The sequence below is a fragment of the Girardinichthys multiradiatus genome, chromosome 1 (genome assembly GCF_021462225.1).
Source record: "Girardinichthys multiradiatus isolate DD_20200921_A chromosome 1, DD_fGirMul_XY1, whole genome shotgun sequence".
NCBI classification, from domain to species: domain Eukaryota; kingdom Metazoa; phylum Chordata; class Actinopteri; order Cyprinodontiformes; family Goodeidae; genus Girardinichthys; species Girardinichthys multiradiatus.
This window is the reverse complement of record NC_061794.1, coordinates 7,801,374-7,824,387: the sequence shown is the minus strand read 5'-3', so window position 1 is coordinate 7,824,387 and position 23,014 is coordinate 7,801,374.

Below are 23,014 nucleotides of genomic sequence, written 5' to 3'. Positions count from 1 at the left end.
TACTCCAGACTCAGTCCACTGCTTCCGCAGGTCCCCCAAGGTCTGGAATTGGCCCTTCTCCACAATCTTCCTCAGGGTCCGGTCACCTCTTCTCGTTGTGCAGCGTTTTCTGCCACACTTTTTCCTTCCCACAGACTTCCCACTGAGGTGCCTTGATACAGCACTCTGGGAACAGCCTATTCGTTCAGAAATGTCTTTCTGTGTCTTACCCTCTTGCTTGAGGGTGTCAATAGTGGCCTTCTGGAAAGCAGTCAGGTCGGCAGTCTTACCCATGATTGGAGTTTTGAGTGATGAACCAGGCTGGGAGTTTTAAAGTCCTCAGGAATCTTTTGCAGGTGTTTAGAGTTAACTCGTTGATTCAGATGATTAGCTTCATAGCTCGTTTAGAGACCCTTTTAATAATATGCTAATTTTGTGAGATAGGAATTTGGGGTTTTCATGAGCTGTATGCCAAAATCATCCGTATTAAGACAACAAAAGACCTGAAATATTTCAGTTAGTGTGCAATGAATCTAAAATATATGAATGTTAAATTTTCATCATGACATTATGGAAAATAATGAACTTTATCACAATATGCTAATATTTTGAGAAGGACCTGTATAGGCAAGTTGAACCTTTCACAACCAATGCTCACAACATGCTTCGTTTTTGTTCATTATATTAAAATATTGAAGCTTTTTCAAACTTTTGCTGCTAAAATTATTTTTGATTCCTACATTAAAGAAGCCATTACCGATATAAGATGAAATACATTTTAAAGGGCCAAACATCAAACATGTATAACAAAAACTTGTTTGGGGTGTAAAGATTTAGGAATTTTATAAAAATACACATTATTAACAGGAAGGGTTTGGTGAGTAATCATATACTCTTTAACCCCTGGAAGTCAGCACACACCTGGGAAATGCGAAGTAAGCCCCAGCAAGTTTATTCAGTTGGGGCAGATTGCATGCCGAGTGATTCTTCCACATGAGAAATCCTCTGTGACCTTCTCTGAAAGCCTTACAGGAAAGCAATAACTCAGAGATATCTTAGGTGACATTTCCACCAGTCTCTTCACATTAACTATTGACCAATTGACAATTCAAACACCTTCCACAGATTCAGTGCTGTATGCTTTGACACAAGCTTTGTCACTTTTTTTGAGCAGCATGAGATCTCAGCAACTCTCAACTTCAACCCCATATGAGCGACTTCAGCTAAAGAGACGCTTCCGCATTTGGAAAGCCTGATGGGGCCTCTTCCAAATTTAAATCCAACTTTGCTCATTTTAACATGTCAATGTTTTAAGTGTGTCAGTGCTACTGTGCCCAGCTGGATTCTCTCCAGTAACTCTACCCAATTGGTCTACTTGAGGTGTGTTGTAGTTATTAATGGATTCAATGCACAGTTAAATGCAGAAAAACTCAGTACAACCGCAAAGCAAATGAGAAACAAAGGACATCTCAGGGATATCTTCAATGTCCAGCAAAAAAACTAGTATTTCTGTTTTTGTCATTTTTGTTGTTAAAATTACGTCTTTTGAACAGACTTAACATCTCTCTGTGGTTTCATTGATAAAGTTCCAATAAAATGTCATACCTGCTTGTGTTTTTGTTATATTACCTGGTCTAGTCCTTTGTTTTCTGTCTCCCTGCACCCCAAGCCCACACCTGTTCTGTGTTTTCTCCTGATTGTCAGGTCACGTTTGTCATTGGTTCCCCCTGCTGTTCAGTTTTTGTATTTAAGCCCGTTTGTTTCCTTTGTTCCCCGCTGGTTCCTTATGTTATGTTATGTGTATGTGCGATCTCATGTGTTGGCTACACTGTCTGTGTCCTGCCATGGAAAATAAAGACTCATCTTACCTTCAAACCTGGAGCTTCAGGAGTTCTTCCTCGCACATTGGTCCATCAAAGAACCAAATTATGACATAAAAAGTACGAAAAACCACATAACTTGGATCAAACGGTGGGAATTTACAATCGGATAGAAAATGTTCTATCCTTCTCTGATATGTTACATTTTTGGAGATACGTGGTTTCTGTCCGACAGTAAAGATATATAAAAAGGAAAAACAAATTTAATAAATACCTTGCATCTTTAAAATATACTGCAAAACAACAGTAATGGTGGATAAGGCTCCCTAATGACTGTTTTGGTGCTGCTATCAATATAGAAAACAGTCTGAGATAGAAACTGTTGTCCCTTGCGAGACACAAGGAAAAGAAAATATTCTAAAACAGGTGATGGCATGGTAAAAAACACATTGAATAAACTAGGTTGTTTTTACGTAATTGTTTTTTTTATTTAACATGTGCAGTTCAGTGCACAATGGGACCTAATTGATCGTAACTGTAAACAGAGCAAAATCTAACATCCAATTATAAAAATCCAAAACTCACCTGAAATCTTTGCGCACAGGATAGCAAAAAATATAGAACAAATTTAGACCACAGTAAAATCATGGGTCAACTTAGACATTCACTAGCTGCACTGACCCCCTCCCGCCACAACCACCACAAACCACTACCACAGATGAAACAGGTTGCAAATACAAAGGCAGGCCTCTTGTGGAAATCATTTAAAAGTTTAGTAAAACCTAAATTCATTACTAGTTTGGAGTTGAACTTATTGACATTTCTACAGATAGCTCACAGCACCAATGCACAGACCTCTAAAGCTTTCTCAGATTTAACTACCGTAACTCAAACATGCCTCAATCAGTTAGCAGCCACCAACAGACCTAGTCAAAACCCAACTGTGAATTCAATGTGAATAAACGTTTTAAAGACAACCATTCAACAATAATACAATAAGTTTCTGTGTATTGGACAAAGCGGAAAGATCCTAGTCCAATGACACAGCCAGCAACACTAGCAAAAACACTTTAGCAGATTTCAACCAGCAACACACAAGAAATCCAGAGCTACCATCGCTTGTTACTATTCCAGCATTATGCCTGCACCATGCTTTTAAAGGTAAGCAAGCTTTTGTTCAAAGTTAACAACTAGAAAATCATGAAAGCATCTACTTCTACTTCTCAGAAGAGTGCAGCTGCATACAACAACACAGAGACACTGATTCCACCTTCTTACCTCTCTCCACAGTGGTGACTCCCATGGAAGGCTGACCTAGACTGGCCTTTGTCTCCCACTTGCCCTCATCTGGGTGGTACATTTCCACAGAGGCGAGTGGGGTCTGCTGCTGATTCATTCCACCGAGCACCATCACATGTCCCCCCAAAGCCACAGCTGAAGCCCCCGCCCGCGCAGTGGGGAGTGGGGGCAGCTGGCTCCATGTCTGGCTCTCCACATCCAGGACTTCCGCACTGTCCAGGGGCGCGCCGGTCTCGCTGCAGCCCCCCACCACGTACAGCTGCCCCTCGTGGTAGACGGGGGTGCAGTAGACGCGGCGCTGGGTCATGGGGGGGAACTGCTCCCAGCGCAGCGACTTGACGGGACTCACTGCCATCTCCTGTACAGGCATGTCTCCAGGGCTGAGAGGAGGGGTTGCACCATCACACACCAAGCCCGACAGGAGGATGGAGAAGACAAGAGCAGGATAGGGCAAAGGAGAGGGCACACAGCAATGTGGAACAAAGCATAAAAAGACAAACAAGCTGGAGCACAGGCTTTTTCGGTCTGTTTGAGTGACCAGCTGAACTCCTGAGTCCACAGAGGGGCAAAAACGTGAAGATGAAGAGAAGTGTGGTGTGAAGAGTGAGCAGAATAAGAGTCCCTCACCTGTCACAAATCCTTCTCTGTTCAAATGTTTTATTCATCCATCAGTTGATGTTTTTGAGCAAAAAATCCATCTGCCCCTTAGTGTCTTCTGTTCCTGTCTTTGTCATTGCTTGCTCCTGGCGAGTTATTTTGGGTAATATTCTGTCTTTAATATGCTGCTTATGAAAAATAAAACATGTGCTTGCACCTTAAAGCTAAGACTAGAAAAAACTCCAGTCTAAAGAGAAAACAGAACAAGCAGGGAAGTGACCATAAGATCAAGGACCTAGCATCACTGACTTTCAGTTGGGCCTTAATAATCCCAGAAAAACACTTTCAGGCTGAGTTTCATAACTTGGGGTAAAAGCAATAATTCAGCTCCTCAGCATCGTCTATTTGCACCCAAACAATGAAGCCAACAGTTCGAAAAAAGAAATCCTTGATACACAAACACAGGCCTTAAAAAAAGTTCTGTGGAAGTTTAATAAGTGTTAGACGTCTTTGCATTTTAATGGAGTTTTTGTTGCTTGTAATGAAAACAGAACTGCTGCACCATCGTAACTTCGTGTAAAACACAGCAGCTTCTGAAATCTGTGCCTCGTAGCTTCCTGGTGGCTTTGGAGAGGATGAGACTCCCTGGAACCTAGAAGAAAAAAGAGCTCTGGATAAGTTGGGAGAACAAGACGTAACATCAGAAGTCAGATGTAAATTTGCACCTTTCCACAAATAGAGTTTGAATTTCCCATTTTCTTATTTATTCCCAGTAAACCTACCCTGTCAGTTTGGAATGCTTCTTTATTTGACAAAAATAAAAAGAGTCGTTTGAGCTTTTACTGTCTGTCTCCAGACAGATAAAGCTGGAAGGCCTCAATGGTCACACATTTTTCAGTTCACTCCACAATTTTTCCATAACTCTTTTGGTGACTTTGGAAAAACCATTCCAGTAGTTGAGCTTTTTGCCTTTAAACCATTTTCCTACAGTCCTTTGAATTTGGAACACCTTAAGTCTCAAAGTGTGGACTTTCTGGATGCTGCCTTGTGTGAAAGCATTAACCTATTTATGTAATTCTCCTTCTTCTGATGCCATAAAAGCTTTATCATAGTTTTAGCCAATTGTTTCTTTTGTTTTTCTGCAGTTTCCTGTTGATATAGTCATGGTGAAAAGAAAGTACACCATCTTTCAGTTCTACAGTTTACAGTATGATGAATCGATTAAGTGTGTCCATCTCTATAGTTTTGGCGGTTTGCTGGTCTGGAGTATCAAGGGAGAAAAACATCAGCAATGACATCAGATAAGGAATTGTCTGCTAATCTTTCCAAACAATTTTATGTCCATTAGTCTGCAGTGATATAAGTTATTCACAGGTGGAAAACTTTGGAGACAGCTGCCAATTTTCCCAGCTGTGTTATCAAATTCAACACAAAGCCGACCATGCAATGACCAGAGAATGTCTTCTTGAATTAGCAATTCAGGAAGACCTGAGCACTTTAAATTGTCTTGTGTTGCAGGATTTTTGGAAACTGGCAGAAACAATTAATCATCACAGAGAAACAGATACGAGTGATTTGTACCTAACGCAAAAAACTACAACCGGTCAAAGGTTTGGACACACCTTTGTCATTCAATGGCTTTTCCTTATTTTTATTACTTTCTACATTGTAGATATAGTGAAGACATCAAAACTATGAAGCAAAAGTACATACAATTATGTAGTAAACACAAAACCTGTAAAATAACTAAACTTCTTTTATATTTTAGATTCTTCAAAATAGCCCTCCTTTGCTTTGATTTTGCACACTCTTGGCATTCTCTTGACGAGCTTCATGAGATACTCACCTGAAATGGTTTCCCACAGTCCTGAAGGAGTTCCCAGAGGTAGGAAACAAAATAGACAAACCATTGAATGAGGTGTGCCCGAACGTTTGACTGTTAGTGTTTTTTAAAGTTGGCATGCTAGTTGCAGTGCCCAATTTTTAGGTCAGAATGTAATTAATCTTGATAACCAACATGAACTGATTTTTTTATACTTCTTTAAAATACAATTATTGATTTCTTTAAATGTTAAGTCAATGAGTGAAAACGCAACAAAGGATGATTTCAATGTTTTTTTAGCCTGAAGACAAGGTGGTTTGAAACCTTATATTTGTGGATAAAGAAAAATGTAATTTTTTTTAGGCATTCCAGCTTAGACCTGAATATGCCACCTCTATAAAAACAATGACCAAACACTGAGGTCTGCCAGTACACACTATAAGACAGAGAGCTTGTCAGTTTCTTGCCCAAATCTACACCAGATTGTGATAAGGGTCCCTGCTCAACATTCAACATTGTGAAGAAATTATTCATTCATCCCAAGGGACGATCTTTTAACTTCCAACACCAAAAAGATATGGAAACAAACAACAAACTGGTCAACCTCTAATTATGAGCACAAAAGGACTTGATTTATTTTCTTACTCAACAACAAGACTCAGTCCTACATACAAGCTTCCAGTGAAACTGCACAAACACTCAAAATGATAGTTATGTCTTTTTCCCACAGCTTGGTGCTTCTTTCTCAACATGGTTTGTTGCTGCTGTCAGTTATAAAATACAGCTGTGCCCGTTCCTGCAGTTTCCACTTTGCACGTCTACCAGGATGTTGTATTTGTATCAATGTCCATCTGAGCTGGAGCTGAGACAGGAATACTCATGGCTGCTTCAGTTATTTGACAAAGGACAGAATTTGGACTTAAACCCCCTCCCACTGCAGACAAATGCCATTAATTAGTCGGTGTTACTGGGGTTTGATCCTCTTAGAGAGCAATCTTGCTGTTAAATCTTACAGTTTTACTCTGAAAGCTTTAGGAACAAAAATTACTCGAATTATTGCTTAGATTCAAAGATGGGTGGGAACGTGTAATCATGTTGGGTCTCAGCTAAAGAGCATTGCATTGGTTCCACAAAAGCTTTAATAATCACATTTGATCTTTTGACAGCAATGACACTGTCTCTGTAACATGTGTTTTACTCAGACAGTGTGTGTGTGTGTGTGTGTGTGTGTGTGTGTGTGTGTTCCTGTCTTGGCATCACAGTGAGAACCATTTTCCCGATTTCACCATCAAATTGAGGACTGTTTGTACCAAAATGAGGACATTTTGCTGGTCCTCACGACCTATTTCACTAACAGTTAGGTTTAGGACTAAGGTGTGAACTGAGATTAGGTTAAGGTTAGGGTTAGACATGCACTGGTAATGATTAGGTTTAAGGTTATTGTCAGGGTTAGGGCATAGAAAGGGTTGAAAATGACTGAAAATCAATGGAAGTCAATGGGAGTCAACACATGGTCCTCACTACATATAGCAAAACAAGAGTGTGTGTGTGTGTGTGTGTGTTCCTGTCTTGGCATCACAGTGAGAACCATTTTCCTGATTTCACCATCAAATTGAGGACCCTTTGTACCAAAGTGAGGACATTTTGCTGGTCCTCACGACCTATTTTGCTAACGGTTAGGTTTAGGACTAAGGTATGAATTGACTTTAGGTTACGGTTAGGGTTAGGCATGCACTGGTAATGGTTAGGTTTAGGGTTATTGTCAGGGTTAGGGCATAGAAAAGGTTGAAAATGACTGAAAATCAATGGAAGTCAATGGGAGTCAACACATGGTCCTCACTACATATAGCAAAACAGGAATGTGTGTGTGGGTGTGTATTGCATTGGCACAGCAGGAGGTGAGAGCACTGTGGCTATTGTTGGACCACTTGTTGCTGAATATTGGACTACTTGCACAGACACCAGGCCTCCTGATGCTTTCGGCCATTTTGTATCCAGGACAGTCCGCTCCTCCATATCCCGTCAAGCATCACGACTGATATGACGGGGCGTCCCAAGTCTGACGTCACAAGACGCTATATAGGAAGGCGGACATTTTCGAAAACTTGCTTTCAGCTGGGAATCTTGACAAGGTTACCACGCAACTGGAGCATCCTCTGGAGAAGGAGAGATTCCACGTGGAGTCTTCATTTATTTCTCTCTCTCGTTGGCCAACGAACAATTCATAACTGAGGTTTCTGGACTAGGAAGGCCAGAAATTTCACTTTGCCGATCGAAGACGTGAGTTTAACACGTAACTAAAAACACGAAGTTTGAGAAAACGAACCGCCATCGTGTTTCACCCCTAGTCGACTGCTGATGGTCAGATCCTATTTTTTCCTTTTCATCAAGAAGACCAAAGGACGGGACTGACCGCTGTCTTGGAGTTTAACTGCGGACGCACACAACGCTTCAACCACCCCCACCCCCACCCCCTCCCCGTTTTCCCTCTCACTCGCTGACCCAGAAGGAAGCTTCACCAAGTAAAACCCATCTTTTATTTAATCTTTTATTTCTTTATTAGAAGGCCTGGGTAGGGTCAGAGGTGTAGAGCGATCAGAATCGCTGGTTAGGATCTCATTTGTTCTGAATGATATGTGCATGTAACCTTGCTTATAGAAACTTTGATGTGTTATGTTGATATCTGGAGCCGCCGCGTTCCTAGATCTGCTTGTGTTTTACTATCTGGGAGTCAACGCGGGTGCGTTGTAAGACTGGACTGTTAAAACAACCTCATGGTAAAATTCTCCATTTCCCTTTTGTCTTCAACCTCACTGTGCTAGCTTGCCGCCAAAAGTTAGAATCCTTTGTGCTCAGGAGTTGGGGGGAAGTTTTATGATCAGGACATCACTGAGAACAGTTGGAGTGGCGCTCCAACCCCCCCACTCGCCACCACACCCCTTTTCATATTCTCATTCCTTCTTCTGTTTTTGCCATAAACTGCTGGTTGATTCAATACATACCCACTGCCGTTTGTTGAATTTTGCTTAGTTAGATGTGTTACCCCTGTGTTTGTAGAACTTTGCATGTTAAGTAGGTGAAGATTAATAAATATTCACATAGATAAAGAGAGAGCGTTTTTTGTTCATTGTGTGCGAAAGTGATTCGTCAGTCAAAATAAGGTTAACGTTCCACACGTTTCGGCAGAAACGGTCGATTAAACAGTGACATCTCCGGCAATAGTTATTAATTATTACGGAGTATTTAACGGTTGTAATTGTCAAAGGCGTTGAGCCACAATTACAACACCAGAAACATCTCTGGTCTCAATTCATAAATGAGGATTTTGGTTAAGAAGTTGATTTTGTCAGATTATGATTTGTAATTATAATTATTGATCAAGATTAATCAATCAATAATCATAACCCCCAACACTATACTACTGAGAGGAAAAGCAGGCCCATTCAGCAGGTGGTGGGGGAAAAAGAGAGCAACATAATGTGGTTTATGGGTGCACCATCTCTATTCTGCCGCTCTCACTTTTTCTCTCCCAGTGTGTAATATTACAACAGATTCATAATTAATGCTGCCCTCTTCCTCGTTACAGTTCTGTTCTGAGCCCTGTGGATGCCCTGACCTTTGCGCCGTGTGTTACAGTAAGTGTGGATGTGTTTACATACAAAGCTGTCAGAAAATTAACCTGTGATGGACAAACATGTTTCTGTTAAACTGTGAAGTCTTAAAAACTAAAATACAAACATGCACCTAAATAACCTTCAAGCATATTAAATGAAAGCTTTACACTAAATGGGAAATTAGATCCACTTGTTTAGCTCCTCTTAAGTAATAACCTCCCCAAAGGCTTCCAGAAGAATAAATTAATTACACAGCATCTGGAAGCTGAAGAAAGCAGTCATTCAGATGGAGAATATATGGTTTATATTTTTTTATTTGAATAGATAATCTAAAAGCTGAAGCAGACAGGCAGATAAAACGTTGCAGACTACATTGGGGTTTAGTGGTGCTGCCTCACAAAATGAAGGTTTCTCGTTCAAGCTACATTTTCTAGCTGTCTCTCTGTTACATTACCCTTATTTCCTCCCACAGTTACAGAACGTTCTTTCTAGCCCACTTTCCATGAGCAGCATCCTCAGCATTGTATGTATATATACAGTGTATTTATATATATACACGTCCTTCTCAAAAAATTAGCATATTGTGATAAGTTCATTATTTTCTATAATGTAATGATGAAAATTTAACATTCATATATTTTAGATTCATTGCACACTAACTGAAATATTTCAGGTCTTTTATTGTCTTAATACGGATGATTTTGGCATACAGCTCATGAAAACCCAAAATTCCTATCTCACAAAATTAGCATATTTCATCCGACCAATAAAAAAAAAGTGTTTTTAATACAAAAAACGTCAACCTTCAAATAATCATGTACAGTTATGCACTCAATACTTGGTCGGGAATCCTTTTGCAGAAATGACTGCTTCAATGCGGCGTGGCATGGAGGCAATCAGCCTGTGGCACTGAGGTCTTATGGAGGCCCAGGATGCTTCGATAGCGGCCTTTAGCTCATCCAGAGTGTTGGGTCTTGAGTCTCAGGTGACTACCTCTTGAAGCTCATCAACAAAATGCCAAGAGTGTGCGGAGCAGTAATCAAAGCAAAAGGTGGCTACTTTGAATAACCTAGAGTATAAGACATATTTTCAGTTGTTTCACACTTTTTTGTTCAGTATATAATTCCACATGTTAATTCATGGTTTTGATGCCTTCAGTGTGAAGCTATAATATTTATAGTCATGAAAATAAAGAAAACTCTTTGAATGAGAAGGTGTGTCCAAAATGTTGGTGTGTACTGTATATATATATATATATATATATATATATATATATATATATATATATATATATATATTAGATATAGATATAGATATTCTTCCCCCCCAGCCAGGTGACATTCCACGTCCCTAGAGCCAGCCTAAGCATCCAGGGATCGGGCCGCCGAGGTCTCCACCTTTGTCCACCGCCCAATCCTCTTTGCACCGGTCCCTCACGGTTCCCCCTGCAAGTGGTGGGCCCACTGGGGGATGGTCTCGCGTCTCTCGTTCGGGCTTGGCCCGGCCGGGTCCCGCGAGGAGCAACCCAGCCACCAGGCGCTCTCCGACGAATCCCGACCCCAGGCCTGGCTCCAGGGTGGGACCCCAGCTCCGCCATACCGGGCGATGTCACGTGCCTCGATTTTGTAGTCGTCATGAGGGGTTCTTGAACCGCTGTTTGTCTGACCCGTCACCTAGAGCCTGTTTGCCATGGGAGACCCTACCAGGGGCATTTAAGCCCCAGACAACATAGCCTCTAGGATCATTTGAGTACTCAAACCCCTCCACCACGTTAAGGTGGCGGTTCAATTTTATCACATTCCTTGGGTTAAAAAATGGGGGACCAAGAAAGTAGGTTTGCTCCTCTATTTTAAAGATGGGTGAGCAGTATCTCCACTTTCTCCATGGTCCAGACATTCACTTCAGTCTGTTTTCTAATAAACCAAATTATACTTTGTCCTTGCAGTCCTTTCAACTCCAGCACAGGGTTAACTGATGCTATAATCTTATGAAAACACTTTACCTAAAACATGCAGCTTTTTCATTATGTTCTGCAGGAATACCTGACTGTACATACATGGCCAGGAAGTGCAAACCAACATTACAAAATCTGAAGCACTTTAACAAAGCTTGAGACAAATTCACATTTCAGAAAACAATCTAACTAAATGTGAAACACTTTTACAAGTCCCAAAACAAATTAACATTTTCGAAAACAAATTAACATTTCAGAAAACACTTTAGCAACACACGAAACACTTTTACAAGTTCAGAAACACATTAATGTACCAACTCCAAGGCTGACCAGAAGTTATAACGGGATTGCTCATGATGACCTAAGATGGACAGCAATCGAGTGGCATTTGCCCCGTTTTCGCAACTACCCCTTCAGTTGTTTAGATACCGGACTGTAATAGGTGTGCCAGGTTCACTTGAAATATGTTTTAAGGATGACTAGATCACAAATGATCGGACAATAAAACAATGATGATACCATGGTGATGATACCATGATGTTATGATACCATGAATACATTTGGCAACTTAGTAAAAGAACATGTCTAACTTTGATGGGCTTTAATTTTGAAATTTCACATCAGATCTTGATGTAATTCGATGAGTGGAATCTGGAAGTGTTCTCTTGTCATCCTGAAGTGAGAGTAATCACTGGAAACAAACTATGTTGTTGCAATACACAGAAACCTAGGGAAAATAAACATAAAATGTCTTATTTTTAAAGCTTTTAATTTAGAAATTCCATATCAGATGTTGGAGAAATTTGATGAGTGAAATCTAGAGATTGTCATCGTTTTTCTGGCTGCTTTGACCCATATGCAGAAATACACTCAGAAAATAGGCATGGTTTAACAAGTTTATTATGAAATATAATTGAATGCTGGAGAACCAGGAACTTGCTGCTGTATTGAGAAGGAATCAACGGTGAGTGGCAGAAAATATTCTGGGTTGTTGATCTTGAAATATTTTTTCTTACAGAGGGTGATTTGGAGATCCGCCGGGGGGAGGAGGAGAAGAAAGATGGATGGAAACTCCTGGAGCATGTCGGGTAAGTGAATGGTCCAGGTAATCCTGTCTTACTTACACTTGAGGTGGAGGTGGCACCACATGGATAATCTTGGAGGGGAGCACGGTGGAGGGTGAGCCAGGTTTGTTTCACAGGAAGCCAGAGGAGCCAAGAAACCCGAATGCAGCCAACTAAGAAGACAATCCGTGAAGTTCTCTTGTAAAGAGAGGAAGGATTCGTGATGATGGGTTTGATCTGAGAAACGTGGAACGTTGGATGAATGCGGAGACCCGAAGGGAGCTTTAAGCGGACAGCTGAAGGACTGATAACAACCTCAATCCCATACAGGCTAATGAACATGGGGGCGAGTTTCTTGGACATCGATTTTAAAGGGATGTCATGTGACGACAGCCAAACCTTCTGACCAGGCTGGTATTGGGGACCTAGAACCCTTTTCCTGTCTGCGAACCTCTTGTTCTGCTCTGCAGTGCATTGAAGGGCTTGTGAGGTGGCTGTCCAGATACAGTGCCTTGCAAAAGTACTCGGCACCGTGGAACTTTTCAACCTTTTGCCACATTTCAGGCTTCAAACATAAAGATATAAAATTCAAATTTTTTGTGAAGAATCAACAACAAGTAGGACACAATCGTGAAGTGGAATGAGATTTATTGGATGTGTCAAACTTGTTTAACAAATAAAAAACTGAAAAGTGGGGCGTGCAATATTATTCGGCTCCTTTACTTTCAGTGCAGCAAACTCACTCCAGAAGTTCAGTGAGGATCTCTGAATGATCCAATGTTGTCCCAAATGACTGATGATGATAAATAGAATCCACCTGTGTGTAATCAAGTCTCCGTATAAATGCACCTGTTCTGTGATAGTCTCAGGGTTCTGTTCAAAGCGCAGAGAGCATCATGAAGACCAAGGAACACACCAGGCAAGTCCAAGATACTGTTGTGGAGAAGTTTGAAGCCGGATTTGGATACAAACATTTTTCCCAAGCTTTAAACATCCCAAGGAACACTGTGCAAGCAATCATATTGAAATGAAAGGAGTATCAGACCACTGCAAATCTACCAAGACCCGGCCGTCCCTCTAAACTTTCATCTCGAACAAGGAGAAGACTGATCAGAGATGCAGCCAAGAGGCCCATGATCACTCTGGATGAACTGCAGAGATCTACAGCTGAGGTGGGAGAGTCTGTCCATAGGACAACAATCAGTCTTACACTGCACAAATCTGGCCTTTATGGAAGAGAGGCAAGAAGAAAGCCATTTCTCAAAGATATCCATAAAACATCTTGTTAAAAGTTTGCCACAAGTCACCTGGGAGACACACCAAATATGTGGAAGAAGGTGCTCTGGTCAGATGAAACCAAAATCAAACTGTTTGGCCACAATGCAAAACGATATGTTTGGCGTAAAAGCAACACAGCTCATCACCCTGAACACACCATCCCCACTGTCAAACATGGTGGTGGCAACATCGTGGTTTGGGCCTGCTTTTTGTCATCAGACAGGGAAGATGGTCAAAATTTATGAGAAGATGGATGGGGCCAAATACAGGACCATTCTGGAAGAAAACTTGTTGGAGTCTGCAAGAGACCTGAGACTGGGACGGAGATTTATCTTCCAACAAGACAATGATCTAAAACATAAAGCCAAATCTACAATGGAATGGTTCACAAATAAACGTATCCAGGTGTTGGAATGGCCAAGTCAAAGTCCAGACCTGAATCCAATCGAGAATCTGTGGAAAGAGCTGAAGACTGCTGTTCACGAATGCTCTCCATCCAACCTCACTGAGCTCGAGCTGTTTTGCAAGGAAGAATGGGCAAGAATTTCAGTCTCTCGATGTGCAAAACTGATAGAGACATACCCCAAGCGACTTGCAGCTGTAATTGCAGCAAAGGGTGGCGCTACAAAGTATTACCACAAGGGGGCCGAATAATATTGCACGCCCCACTTTTTAGTTTTTTATTTGTTAAAACAGTTTGATACATCCAATAAATTTCATTCCACTTCACGATTGTGTCCCACTTGTTGTTGATTCTTCACAAAAATTTGAATTTTACATCTTTATGTTTGAAGCCTGAAATGTGGCAAGAGGTTGAAAAGTTCAAGGGGGCCGAATACTTTCGCAAGGCACTGTATGTTTGCATCTACGGATGTGATGACATACTGAAGTGACAGAGATCTCTTTCGTAAGCGGAAAACAATGGTGGTTGGTAGTCCAGAGAAGCTTCAAAAGGGGAGAAACCAGTGGCAGCAGAAGTGTGGGAATTATGAGCGTACTCGACCCACAGCGGGAATTGACTCCAGTCTATGGGGTTGGTTGAAGTTAAACAACGGAGGGTGGATTCGAGTTCTTGATTCAGTCGCTCCGTTTGGCCATTAGACTGTGGGTGATATCCTGAGGTTAGAGACACCTTAGCTCCCAATGCTGAACAGAACTGTTTCCAAACCTTAGCTGTGAACTGAGGTCTGCGGTCTGAGAGGATCTCCAGAGGTATTCCATGGAGTCTGAAAACGTGTTTCACCAGAAGTTGAGCTGTCTGAAGGGCAGAGGGTAGTTTTCTGAGGGGAATAAGATGACAGATCTTAGAGAAACGGTCCATAATAGTGAGTATGGTGGTCATACCTCTTGAAGTGGGAAGTCCGGTCGAGGGCTATATGTGACCAGGGTCGCTTAGGAACACAAAGGGGTTGCAATAGTCCTGTGCGTGGTTGGTTAAAGGGGTTGTTTCTAACACAGATAGCACAGGCTTGTACGTACTCTTTAACGTCTCTATGAAGGGACGGCCACCAAAAACTTCTGGAGATGAGGGCGATGGTTCAACTAGAGCCAGGATGGGCTGAGAACTTGGATGAATGGAACCAGTGGATCAGGCGGGTCCGGACAGTTGATGGGACGTAAGTCCGATTTGGGGGTCCAGTTCTGGGATCTGGTTCATTCCTGAGGGCCTGGGATACCAAGATCTCCACATCCCACGTGAGGGCTCCAACAACACAACTTGGTGGTAGGATGGGAGCAGGTTTCTGGTCAGAGTGGTCTGGGGAGAACTGTCGAGAGAGGGCGTCGGGCTTGATATTCTTGGAACCAGGTCTGTATGAGATCGAGAGGTTCAAGCGAGAAAAGAAAAGTGACCAACGAGACTGGCGAGGGTTAATACGTTTGGCTGCTCGAAGGTAGGCTAGGTTTTTATGATCTGTCCATACCCCAACTGGGTGTTCAGCGCCCTCCAGCCAATGATGCCACTCTTCCAGGGCTAGTTTTATTGCCAGAAGCTCACGGTTTCCCACATCATAATTCTTCTCTGCAGGATTGAATCTGCGGGAAAAAAGGCACAAGGGTGAAGTTTGCCATCACAGTCTGAAACCTGGGACGGCACAGCTTCTGCTCCAATGTCTAATGCATCTACTTCTAAGGTGAATTGTTTTGAAGGATTTGGGTGAATGAGAATGGGAGCTTGAGAGAAACTGTCCTTGAGTCTTCAAAAAGCAGGTTCTGCCTGTGGAGTCCACTCAAAAGGGTGTTTAGTGGAAGTCAGAGCAGTTAACGGGGATGCAGTTTGACTGTAGTTTCTGATGAATCTTCTATAAAAATTGGCAAAACCGTTTAAGCTGTTTGCGTCCGTCAGGAGTGGGCCCCTCGAGTACAGCCTTTATCTTGTCTGGGTCTGAACGAACCTGCCCACTCTCTAGGATGAATCCGAGGAAGGTAACAGAAGTCATGTGAAACTCACATTTTTCAGCTATTACATATGAACGGTTCTCTAGGAGGCGTTGAAGGACCAGGCGGACGTGTTGTTGATGCTCTGAGAGGTTTTTTGGGTAAATGAGGATGTCATCTAAATACACAAAGACGAAACGATCAATAAAGTCTCTCGGGACATCATTCACTAGGGCCTGAAATACGTCCGGGGCGTTACAGAGGCCGAAAGGCATAACAAGATACTCAAAATGTCCCAAGGGGGTCTTAAGAGCTGTCTTCCGTTTGTCCCCCTGGCGGATTCGGATGAGATGGTAAGCATTTCGGAGGTCGAGTTTGGAGATATGGTTGCATCTTGTACAGGTTCGAATGCGGAAGAGATGAGAGGAAGAGGATATTTGTTCTTTATTGTGATAAGATTGAGTCCCCTGTAGTCAATGCATGGACAAAGGGATCCATCTTTTTTCCCCACAAAGAAAAATCCCACCCCTAGAGGAGGGATGAATGATGCCTGCAGCTAGGGACTCAGTAATATATTTTTCGAGGGTTTGTCATTCAGGGCATGAGATATTATAAAGTCGACTGGAGGGCAGAGGAGCCCCAGAGAGAAGGTCGATGGCGCAGTCGTATGGCCTGTGAGGGGGTAAGGACAGAGCCTTAGTCTTACTGAAGACCTGTTAAAATCCATGTACTCTTCAGGAACTGAAGTTAAGTCTGGGTACTCTGCTGTTCCAGGATCAGGTTCTGGTTGTTTGGGCAGAACGGCTTAATGTAGACAGGATGAGAGGCAGTTAGTGGACCAGGAACTTATTTGACAGTTAGACCAGTTAAGGAGTGGATTGTGTTTCTGGAACCAGGGAAAACCTAACACTAGGTGGTTCTGAGAAACAAGAAACATGAAGAAGGATATCAGTTCACGATGATTGCCAGAGATTATTAATTCTAAAGGCTTGGTCTTGTGTGTGATGTGTTGAAGGTTTTTACTGTCAATGGCAGAAACCAGGTGAGATATAGGAAGGAGTTCTGTATTGATCTGAGCATGCTCCACCAAGCGTTGGTCGATTAAATTTTGCTCACTTCCTGAGTCAATGAGAGCAGATAAGTGGAGTGAATCTTGGGAGAACAAGATGGTAGCTGGTATGGTGAATCTGTTTTTGGTAGGGGTTAATTGGTCGTCCATCAGGTTCCCCTTTACAACCCTCTCTTTTGGTCATACTGGACAAGAGGCGATGAAGTGTCCGTGTGTGCCACAGTGTAAACACTGCTTGGATTCCATTCTTTGTTGACCTTCCTCTGGGGAGAGCCGGGTTCAACCAATTTGCATGGGTTCTGGGGAAGGTGTAAGTGGTTCAGGGCAAGGTGCTGCAGCTGAGCTCAGAGGTGCCTGTGATCTCACAGCAAACCTTTCAAAATGTGACTTTCTTCTATCTCTCAATTATCAAATCGAGTAGCTAAAGCTATTAATTCATTTAGAGTTTTGCGTTCATCTAACAAAACTAAAAATGGAGGCAGCTGGCTTGACCACTGTTAAATAGTCAGCAGCCGTATCAGCGTCTTAGAGGCTTTTACAGCTGTTCTGGCACCCCTGTGGCCAGGGACCTCTACAGGGTGTCAGCGTGTTTTTAAGTAATTCATTTTATTTTCTGTGAGTAATATCACAGTAACCATTCATGAAGCATGTTATACATACACATAATGCTATTTATTACATAGTTTCCATCTGAAGTAAATCGAGCCACCCTTCATCATGGGTCTCACACTGTTTAATAAATAATAACCAATAATGACATCATCATTTGAAAGTGATTACTGACAGTCAATTGCTGACAGTCAATAGCTAATAACTATAATGACAACCCATTTGCTGATAATCAACACTGTCCTCCACAAAAACAGCAGCAGCTGCCATGGCAACATCTTTTACAGCTGGTCTGGCACACCGTGGCACCCTCCGGTGGCGGAAGTACCATTTCTAGTTGCTACTGCCACGAATTGAGCTTGCTGTCTCTCAGATTCCATACGAAAAACAAAACCACGTTAATCTATTCATGTGTGCCACAAAACGGGCAAAACGCCACTCGATTGCTGTCCATCTTGGGTCACCATGGGAGTTCCTGTTATAACTTCTGGGTCAGCCTCAGAGTTGGTACAATTCCTGTCTGTTAGATTTTGTCATTTGTTAAAGTGTTTTGCGTGTTGTTAAAGTGTTTCCTGAAACGTTAGTTTATTTTCTGAAATATAATTTTTGTTTTTGCAAATGTACATTTGGTTTCTGAGATCTTCATTTGTTTTCTGAAATGATCTGTATTTTGCTTTTATTAGAGATGACTGACAGAATTTTTATTTTAGACTTCTGATTAAAGACAAAAATTTGCCCTGACATCTTTATTTTCCTATAAACCATTTAATTTAAGTAACACATGCAAACAGAGGGAACACAATCTGCCATCTTAAAGTGGAAACACTAAATATGGTGGTAATCAAATTATCTGGATATGCTACACAGGAACAGATGGAATTAATTAAGCTAAAATAACTGAAAGAAGGTCAGAGAGATGGAACTCTTGCACTAAGAAACTTTAAAAAATGAGTCATGACCATAAGGCAAGATTCCAGCTGCTATCATAGTGTTTCCACACCAGAACTGGAGCTGAAGGGAGAGTACAGATTTTTGGAAGAAGCGTTTTATAGGTAGACTTTGAGCAATCAGTATCTTGCACTGAATAGATAAAACGCTGAACTGAGAAAAAAAACACATTTGGTTCAGAAGCTAAGGCTTATGGGTAATTAGACTTGGGTGAACAGAAAAAAATTATTGCTATCATCTTAAAACAAGTCAATCTCATCTGACAGCAGTTCCTTAAACTAATATTATAAACCATTGTGTCTCTTTGAACTCCAGGCAAATATCATAGCCCCCAAGACACACACACCCCCCCCCCACCCACCCACCCCCACCCTCTTTTTTTTTTCAGGTAGTATAATACATGGTCTGCATTAGCAAAATGCTGATTAAATCATTAATCAGCATTCAAACAATGAATCTGAAGTAGGACTCAACTTGTTAATCATCATTTAAAGTGTATGTATGCCTATAAAATAGTTTATATATTTTCTATGCTGGGAGCTTTATTCCTTCACAATGATATGAAAGAGCATTCATAAACAATTTCAAAGTCTTTCACTCTTTCTGTATCATCTCTACAGGTTCTCTAACATTTGCAGTCAGGTTAAGGCCCACAGGATTATTTTAGCAGAAAACTCTGCCACAAAGGACATCCTTTAAGCTGGGAAATATGCAGCTGTCTGGTAGCATGGTAACGTTTGATGAGAAATAAGTGGGTAACGTCTTGCTGCAAATTTTAACATCTGAAACTTGTCAGAAACTACATCCACCCTCACTCCACTAAAATGGTAAGATCTTCTTGTTACTTATTTTTTAGCGCACCTGCCGATTTAAAATGTAATCAAACCAGATTTAGATATGAGATTATTCATATAAAACATACACACCTCTGTTCTAAATATGCACAGCTTGATAAATCATAAATAAGTGATGACTTAAAAGCTGAAATATTTATATGGACTCCATCTGTGTTACTGTATGTATTTATTTTAGGAATCTAAATGAGGGGTTTTATTACATAATACCAGTAGGATTAAAAGTACACATTGTTCCACTAATGTTCATCTGCTGGAGATTATTGTATTCTCTGGTAATCAGCTGTAAATGGTGCCATGTTAGAGCAAGGATGGCAGATGTGACTATGACCAAAAGTCCCTCGGGTGTTCTGTCCCTACTAGCAACACATGCTGCCAGCCTCATATAGTCAGTCCACATTGCAGCTTAATGTAGGGAACTGACTAGGAAGCAAATTAAAGATGAAATCTTCTACATCCTTACCAAAAAATTGTGTTCAAATCTATCAAGATGGGTCATTTCTATGAAAACATAGAAGTTGTATGCAATGTGTTTTAGGGCATTCCAGAACAGATTCTTTTTATGATCAACTTTTTTTTTCATAGCACTCCATTCCCTAAGATATCTAGTAATTAAGAACAGAGAAATGTGGAAGAACTATAATATGCACCATATAATCATAGCAATGTGTCACTGATTTAACAATAAAATTAAATTACTGCTGTTGTGTCCCAGTCATGAGATTAAAAAAAACATGGACTGAACTGTACACTTAAAGAGACTGGTTGCCCAACAGCAAAATGAAAGGCCCCCTTGAATGTCTTGGAAACTTGCTGGCTAGTCAGATTCTACTATTTTGACGAATCCTTGGATCCAAAGTTGACTACATTCAGGTGTTTGGGAACCCGCCAATTGAAGGGCATCCAAAAGTTAAGTAAGCTGTTCAAGAACCCAGTGATCATGCTACGGTGTAATTAAGACAAGCTGTTTTAAACCTTTTTATCTGAGCTTCTACAGAAAAGGCGTCTGAGCCAGAGATTCCCACAGAAGAGAAGGTGTTTGTAATCACGTCAGAGGAAGCGGTTTTCCCCGTGTGAAGTAGAAAGCATTGAAACCACAGCTGTGTATCTTAAGCTCTGTACAGTCCGGGCAGAAGATTTTCCTCCTCCTAGCTGCTACTGAGAGAGGCTGCTATTTATTGAAATAATGTTTTGCTTACCTTCTGATTTTACATTGTGATTGGTTGTTTGAAGACATACCAGTTGTTGTCCATAATTATTTAAAAACTAATTTGACTTCATTACCAAATACCTCAAAATAATCCTTGATTCTTTAAACATAAATATCCACATTGAACTGTGATATCATTGCATCATTTTTATTGGCTCCTTTTTTCATTTATTTGTACATAGTTCATTAGTTATCTTTATTCTTTTATTTTGCTTGGTAGTTTAAGTTAAATTGTTTCTAGCCTAGTTAAAGAGCTTGATAACTGAAATATTTTAATTTGGAGTTGAATTGTTTCTGTTGATGAATTCTCATATTTTGAAGAGAAGTTGTGAATTTATTCCATCTGTGTGCAGAGTTTGCTGTTTTGAAAATGCCAGTACTCAAATCACTCTTTCATCTACTGTTCTTTGAAAAACCAGGATCAACTAAAAAAAAAAAACATAAGCACTGGACCAGGATTTGTTATTTTGGAAATACAAAATAAGATGACAGCAACAGCTTTTCCAGTGACTTAGCCAGCTAAGAGTCACGTCTAAACACAGACATTCCACAAGGTGTTCTACTGCCTTGCACACATACCTTTGGTGAAATATCTGTTGGTGCAACCAGTCCCACTAAACTGACAGCTGTTTGGATCCTTGTAGAAATTTTTCTTGCATCAAATACTTTACCAAAAATAGTTATCTTCCTTATAAAAGCTCTAACTGCATGTCAGAACATTACAAAAACTGGAATTCAGAATAAGCCTGTTAAAACAACAATGCATCTCATGTTTTAATGTTTAACAGAGCAAAACCATGACACGTGTGGTGTTGTAGTTTAAAAGAAGGAATCCAATATTGTTTTTTAATTAAAAACTATGAATAACATCTCCACCTTCTGACGTGGTTTTATTTTAAAATGACAAAAGATTTGTCATTCTTTTTCTGTAAATAAACAAAATGTTTGTTCACCAGTATGAAATCTGTTATGATTTGAGCTAGGTAAAGCATGTAGATATTGACCAGTTCAAAATTACCAGGCAAATTATCAGAATATTGTTGATCCACTGAGCTCTGATACCGACCATTATTGTGTGAAAAGATATATTTTTAAGTTGGCTGGTTAAGATATTAATGGCAGCAGAAGGTATTTGTTTTCTAGAAAATAAAGAGAAGATTTGAACTGCCTACCTGCATGTTTTTAATAAAATGTTATAATTGTTATTTACCAGTAAATAATGCATTAAATGAGTTAACAACATAAAAACCTCCTGAAACATCCCTGAGTGGCTGCATTGCAGTAGAGCTGTGGACTGTACAGCAACAACAGCCACCAGCCATCCTGAGCCACTGAGCCAGAACTGAGTTCCTTCTGTGTGCAGCTCAGCCTGAAGCCATGAGCCACACATTACATTACAGTAAAGATGTCTAGATATGAAAACGTAATCTGTTATCACAGCATGGCAGTGTGCAGGAGGAAATATAATTCAGTCTGATTTCTAAGTTTCAAGTTTTCCAAATCTCTTTGGCGTTAGTGGGACATGTTTGCTGCTGATAAACTGGAGTTAAATGACGGAACGAGTATCGTGCCTTAGTTGGTGCAGTGAATATATTTTATTTAACACCTCTTTAAATTCAATTGCAGAACATAAATCTGATCTGAATTTAGCTTTCATTTGTTGTTATGTTGAATTAGTTAATCTTATTGCATAATGGTATAAGCTAAATTCCTGCGTTGTACTCTGTGATAACTGTGCAATTAGTTCAGTCATGACATTTTCTTGCTACCAGCCAGCTGCTGGTGGTATTATAACAAAGTAGAAGTGATTAGGAACGACTCAGCCATTAAGTGGTAGACTAGGTTAAAATCCCTGAGCTGAGTCAGGGGATGCTGAGGCATATAGTGTGCAGAGGTTAGAAACTTTTTGTAGTGTCAATAGCTACTAGGGCTGCAACTAACAATTATTTTGCTAATCAATTAATCTGTTGACTATTTTTCAATTTATTGATTAATAATTGGAAAACAAAATGTGCTTAATAGGAGATTTTCTACAGAATTTGAACCAGGTGAAGCTAAAGCTACGCCACTTGAGGAGTTCTGGATAGAGCATATTCACATAAAAAGGGTTTTCATCTTAAATGCAAAATGTAGACATGTTTTGTACAATTATGGCCTAATTACTGCTCAGAGGGGGTTGTTCTTTCAGCAAATGGCATGTTTTAGAGTCTGTATACTCCAGTTAATGATTATTCTATTACTAAATGAATTGATGATTATTTCAATAATCGATTAATCACTATTAATCCGATTAAATGTTTCAGCCCTAATAACTACATGCATCAAAACGTCAACTGGCTCAAATTAGCCACAGAACAGTACATACAACAGCTTCAAGGAATGGTTTTCCATTCCATAACCAAAATTACTACAAATGACAACATATCGTATCAGCTTTATTGCCCACGATTGTGTGCACAAACTTTGGTTTCAACCGCTCACAGCATACAGACATTAAGTATATATATACATATATATGTAC